Source organism: Chrysoperla carnea, chromosome 3 (genome assembly GCF_905475395.1).
Source record: "Chrysoperla carnea chromosome 3, inChrCarn1.1, whole genome shotgun sequence".
Lineage (NCBI taxonomy): Eukaryota > Metazoa > Arthropoda > Insecta > Neuroptera > Chrysopidae > Chrysoperla > Chrysoperla carnea.
The window spans coordinates 90,040,712-90,048,022 of NC_058339.1; positions in this window are offsets into that span (position 1 = coordinate 90,040,712).

Genomic DNA, 7,311 nt, shown 5'->3' on the forward strand with positions numbered 1-7,311 from the left:
ATAATTAAAGTATAATTTGTTTATTTATAGTTATAAATTATTTTTTTTCGCAAAAAATTGAACCGATTCCCAAAAATTATTAAAAAAGTAAACGTAAATGCAATTATATTTTTTTGTTTTTAATTGCGTTGTTGAATGTGGGGTATACGAAATAGTATACCTACCTCATCACTTTCAGTAAGTCTCAATTGTTTTTCCTTTTTTTTTTCGAATAATTTATTAAAAGGTTTTTTATTATTTTAGCTCCAAGTAATTTTCATGATCTTTCAATACATACTGTCCCAAATTTGTTTGAGGGTAGCCTCAAAGAAAAAGAGCAGGAGGAAGAAAGTGAAATTGACCATGATGAAAATGAGTCATTTGTATGTTTTTTTAGATTTGTAATGTTTTTTATGTTTTATTTTTCAGATTAATATTTAAAATTATAATTTTTTTGATATTTTTCTATTAAAAAAAAAGTCTTTTTATACCAAAAAAAATTTTGTGATTTTTAGTGAATCTGAAGGACACTAATTAAATTTAAGACTTATATAGTTTTCTCATCGATGCCATTATACGAACTGGAAAAAACTGAAATGGGACCACAAGGGAAACACCAGCTTTCAAATAAAAAAATATTCATCAAAATCGGTTCACCCGGTCAAAAGTTCTGAATAACAAACATTAAAAAAAAAAAATATAGTCGAATTGAGATCCTTCTTTTTTGAATTTGAAGTCGGTTAAAAAGATGGGGGTCATCATGGGCTACCCTTTATACACACAGTATAAGAAACATAATATTAGACACTTTGTTTTTTATATGATATCTATGGATTATATTCACAAATATTTCTGATTTAGAACTTGTAAAACAGCTAGATACCATATTCGATATTATTATTCTACATTCTATGAAATAGTATATCATATAAAACACTTGGGTATGATAATATTGTATCTAAGTTGAATGAAATGATTCGTATAACTTTGAACTCTAAACTCTAACTGTATTAGAGCATGAAAATAAACCAATCCAATATATTTTTTATTCTAATTTTAAAGTTGTAAATGTATCTACTGTACATTCTTATATTATTTTAGAATGATTTCTAGTCAATTTAATCATATTTTTTCTACCGAAATTATTTTTAACAAATGAATTAAAAAGATTACAGTAAAAATAGCGCTGGATCATAATTTATAGAAATAAAAGAAAAAAACCCGGTTTTGCAACGGGACAATTAGGACAAAAATAGTAGTTTTTGAGAAAAACTTCTATGGATAGTATTGGAGCGTATCAAGTTATATCAAAAATTAGAGAGTTGCAAAATACCAGTCTTTTTAACCGAGTTCAAACAAAAAAGGAAGAAGTTATCAATTCGACTGTTTTTTTTTTTGTTTTGTTTTTTTTTTTTTTTTTTGGATGAGCCGATTTTGATAATTTTTTATCTATTTGAAAGCTGGTGCTTCACGTGTGGTCCAGTTCTGACAATGGCATCCATGAGAAAACCATAAAAGTCTAAAATTTGGATTAACTATGCACGACAAGCTAGGACAAATAACTCAATATCACGCCAACCGATTTCGATGATTATTTTTTTAGTGAAAAATTAGTTAGTGTACTTCAGATTCACTAAAAATCATAAAATAAAAAAACTTTTAACATAAAGAAAACCGACTTCTAAAGAAAAGCTTTTCCAAAACAAATTAATATGCACTAAAAAGTAAAAAAATAACGATAATATAATGTAGTTACAATTATTGTTATTTTTGGAGTGCAGTCCGCCACCATATAAGCAAAGAATAACATTCACTAGCTAATTCTTACTGATGATGACTACTTGGTAGTCGAAAATACGTATTTTAAAAATACAAAAAACTGATCTAGGAAATTGGGGCAAAAATCGAAATTTATTTCGACATATCCTAGAGTTCTCATTTATTATCTTCGATAATATTTATATTCTATAGCCTAAGTGTGTCCTTAGTGGATAGTCAATATAACCTTACCTAGCCTATGTATACGAGAACGAATCTAGTATTAATTTGTTATCTTGAAAACTATCTCTTGTCCTATTATACAGTGATTCTGAAAGTTATAATCATATATACATGGTATAATAACTGTATAATCGTCAGTCAATATAACCGTCATTAAAGTACAATGTGTTATATAAATATAAGTGTATAAACAAAAATGATTTATTTTATGACATAAACATAAACATTAACTATTTATATATATATATATATATATATATATATATATATATATATATATATATATATATATATATATATATGAACAAACATAAACATATACATACATTTACATAAAATTAAATAATAAACATAATTCTAATCTCATAAGTTATATATACCAAGTTTACCCTACCTACTTCATACAATTGTATATGTAATACTGTGTAGTAAGGTAAATCATAAACTAATAAATACTTATAAATTATCAATATATATGAAATAAATCATAAATGTAGAGTAAGTACAGTAGTAAGTAGATAACAAACATTACAACATTACATTGCTGGTTGCATACCTTTTATTACTAACAACTAAACAACAACATATGGAGTCAAGAGTTACTTGAATTTGTATATCTATCTATCTATCTGTTGTAATGTTGTATATAGGAGTGAAAACTTTACATTTACAGAATGATTCATGAATAGAACTAGTATGGCACGCCATTTTACTATTTAATGTCCGAAAAAAAATGATCGTAATAATAATACATTATTATTATGTTATCATCATAATAATAATCATTTTCATTATGTACATAATTTTAATTCAATCATTTTCATTATGTACATAATTTTAATTCAATCATTTTTATTATGTACATAATTTTAATTCTCTATTTTCATTATGTACATAATTTTAATTCAATCATTTTTTTTTTATCTGATTCAAATAAAATTAACTGATTTGTTATTATGTATCATCATAATAATAATACATTATTATTATGATGATACATAATAATATTACATTTTTATTATGTTATCATCATAATTTTAATTCTCATCTCTCTTTTCTCATCTTATCTTATATCAATCTCTCTTTTACTAAGATTTATTTTACAAAATATAAAATATAAAATTTCTGATTGAAAAAAAATAATTAATTAATTTTTTTCTCGATAAAAATTAGCCTATTAAATAGTAAAATAGCGTGCCATAAACTAGTCAAATAAAATAATTAATTAAAGAAAATAAAAAACCCGACTGCGTTAGATAAAAACTACGAGGAGTTGGACTCACTTGAGTCAGCCTTTCTTTGACGATCTCTCAAACTTGAAGTCTGTTGACGTCAAAGCACTCCAGGTGTTCTTAAACAACTCCAAATGGTTCACGGAGTAGTGGCCGGAGATAGGACAACTCTTTTTCGATATCACAACGGACCCTATGATCTAAGTGTGTCCCAGGATAGTCACTCTAACCTAACCTAATCTAGCTAAAAACTGAAAAGAAAAAAAACAAGTCTAGTAGTTTACATAGCGACTTACTTAACAGTCGGGACCCATTACAATCTAGATTAGCAAAATCTTCTTAATAATGGGTCTCGACTGTTAAAGTTTTATTTTTAACCGACTTCAACCAAAAAAGGAGGAGGTTATCAATTTGTGTTACCTCAGAACTTTCGACTGGGTAAACCGATTTCGATGATTCTTTGTTTTAGTGACAAATTAGTTAGTGTACTTCAGATTCATTAAAATCACGAAAAAATTTTAAAAATAAAAAAAAAACTTTTAACAAAAGGAAAACCGACTTCAAAAGAAAAACTTTTCAAAAAGTAAAAAAATAGTTTTTGGAGTCGGTGTCAGCCAAGCTGATGTAGCAAACTGTTCTGTCAGAGTGGTTTTCTTGGCTGACACCGACTCCAAAAATAACAATAATTTTAATTACATTATATTATCGTTATTTCTTTACTTTTCAGTGCATATTAATTTGTTTTGGAAAAGTTTTTCTTTGGAAGTCGGTTTTATTTTTGTTAAAAGTTTTTATCAAATTTTGGTCGTCTCTTTCCCAATAAAATGAAAAATTTTGATGAAGATTCTTTCATTTAACTTTTGATTTCCGTGATATCTGGGTCGATGAAATTAACTTTGGCGAAAATGCATTGCCAGGTAGGATGACAAAAATACACTCGCAGCACTTAATATTTGCAATGAAGATGCGTTTTCAAATATCTATCAAATGCTTTGCGGTCTGACAGTTTTACCAGTGACAACAGCGACGAATGAACATACCTTAGATCGACAATGTCTGAAGATTGGCTAAGCAGCTTAGCATCGGTCAAAATACATCGAGGTCTAGAGTTTTGGAAAAGTGTTTTTTCGGTGCCTCGTACAAAAATACACGAAAAAAGAGTTTTATTGACTTTATAACCTAATATGACGAGAAAAAAAGTTTAAAATTCTCCCTCCTCCCCTTGGATGATTCCTGTGCATGGGCTTAAGCCATGAATTGTCATCAAGTATTTTCATTTTTTTTTTTCATATTGTGTTTTCATTCTAGATACGGCCATTTTTTCAATTTTCTTCATTATCTAACTTATTTTCCTTTACGGCTCATTTAAAAAAATTATTAAATTTTTGCTTTGTTATAGACTCGCTATTTGTTTATTAGATTCCTGTTCTGAGGTTTAACTATTTGCAAAAGTTAGCTGGATATTCGATGCGGCCTTGGTTGGTACTAGTACCTCGAATGACATGTTTCTTGAAAGATCTAGTATTCCTGTAGGTTTCTGTACATAAATAAGTAGTTTACGTCTAACCTATAAAATGATAATATAATATATTTTAAGGAAATGGTACACATTTAGTTAACTACATTCTACAGTTCTTAATATAAGACATTAAATTATATTTGAATTACTACGATTTAATGTAAATACATTCACAATACTTACTACGCAAGAATATTCATTAAGTTTGCATTCCTGAAGATGGTAGGATTGTTATGCTAGGATAGTTATAGAAATTATATTGTAATAATTCATTAATTCTGTATTATTATTAAGCACTCATTTTCGGATAAGCTGGATTGTTTTTTTATAAAGCTTTCGTCTGGTGTTCTAATGAAAATGTAAGAAATCCCGAACGATACGCCCCTTAAAATATGTTTTGAACAATTATAAAAAAAACCTGTAAAATTATGAATCCCTATATATTATAAATGTGAAAGTAAGCATTTTTGTTTGTTTGTTTGTTACGCTTTCACGTTAAAACTAGCGAATGGTTTTTTAATGAAACTGTACAGCAATATTCGTTGTGTGCGTAGTCATGAAGGGAAAAATTTTGGTGTTAAAGGAGGCTGTTATGACTAATTTGCCATTCTTTACATGTTAATGTTATAGAAAATGTCAAATTAAAGTTATTCAAAAACACAAATTAATTAAACTTAATGCATTAAAAATTGTGAAAATAAGAAATCAAATTGCACAAATATTATTTTTCAAATGTAAATTATCATAATATTATACCATGTATATATGAAATAAACATAGTATATTAAGTTTCGTCCCAAGTTTGTAACGCTTAAAAATAATGATGCTACGAAAAAAATTTTGGTATAGGTGTTCATAGAATCACCAAATTAGTCCATTTCCGATTGTCCGTCCGTCCGTCCGTCTGTGGACACGATAACTCAAAAACGAAAAAAGATATCGAGCTGAAATTTTTACAGCGTTCTCAGGATGTAAAAAGTGAGGTCGAGTTCGTAAATGAGCATCATAGGTCAATTGGGTCTTGGGTCCGTAGGACCCATTTTGTAAACCGTTAGAGATAGAACAAAAGTTTAAATGTAAAAAATGTTTCTTATCAAAAATTAAACAACTTTTGTTTGAAACATTTTTTCGTAAACATCACTATTTACCCGTGTGGGGGCCAATTAGGCGGAAATTTTATAGTATACACTATACTTGAATATCAGTTATGTATGTGCCACATGTATGTATGTGTTATGTGATCAGAAGAAATCAACACTGACTATGCATGGTATTTCAACAATTAACTCAGTCAATTGTTTGTTTTCACTTGTATGTATTTAAAATTGAAGTTTCCCAGCAAAGCGTAAATAAATTTTTATCTTAATTAGTTTTCGTTTAGTTAACAATTTATTGTTTATTAGTATATTTTAACATTTGCGCAAATAATTCATGGTTTACGAATGATATTCAACCAGGTTTTACCAAAAAATAAGCTGTTTATTTTATTTTCCATAATCTGTTACATCTTTTACTGTATTGTATGTTTGTTTATTATGATATAGTTAACAGTTTTTTTTTTTTTTTATATAAACCAACAGTTATAGTTACAGTAATAAAGTTAATTAATTACAGTTATGATATTTACTTTTTAGTTTAGTTACAGTTATATTATTTATTTTATTTTATTCTAATAGTTCTTCTACAGTCAATCCTCAGTCCTTTTATTTTTATTTTTTAAACCTACACTCTCTTGGCTTTACTATCTGTCTTTCCTTTTTGTATTTAAATACTTTTTCTTTCCTTAGAAATTTTTTGTTTTGGTTTTATTTTATAATTTTCTATTTTATTTATAGATAATTTATTAATTATATAGATTTACTACGTTCAAAAAGAACAAATTCTAAAAAATTCGCTTTAAGGGACAAACTTTTATTGTACTGAAAAGTAGAAAATAATTTTATCTATGAATCACTCATACCCGACTATTTGTAAAAGCTTAAGGCGCTCAATTTAAAATACCAAAAATGAATCGGAACGCCTCATCTACTCCATATGCCTAATTATTTTTCGATTCATTCTTGATATTACGCGCCTCAAGCTTTTCAAAATAGTCGGGTATGATTGACTCATAGATAAAATTATTTTCTACTTTTTAGTACAATAAAAGCTTGTCCCTTAAAAAGTATTATTATATAACTAAAAAAAATGTATATATATCAAATATAGTGGAAGTGGTAGGAAAATTAAGACGCCACAACCTTACCATACATTGTCATCCAAACTAAACGTGCATGCAAAATTTCATCTCAATCGGAAACCAAAAAGTGGATCAAATTTGACTTTCAAGATTTGATTACAAGGTGAAACTAAATAAATGCTTTTAATTTGTATTAAATGGGCGGGCTAAGTGTGGCCAAGTATAGTATAGCTATTAATGAATTGTATTAATAATCGCTGAAGACTACTTAAGATTAATGATAATCGCTGATCAAAAGTTATATTCAAATAAATTGCACGTGAAAGCAACTTCACTGAGTAAAATTTTTATGAAATATTTATCATTTACATTTTTGTATCAAAACTTATTATTTGAGTTTC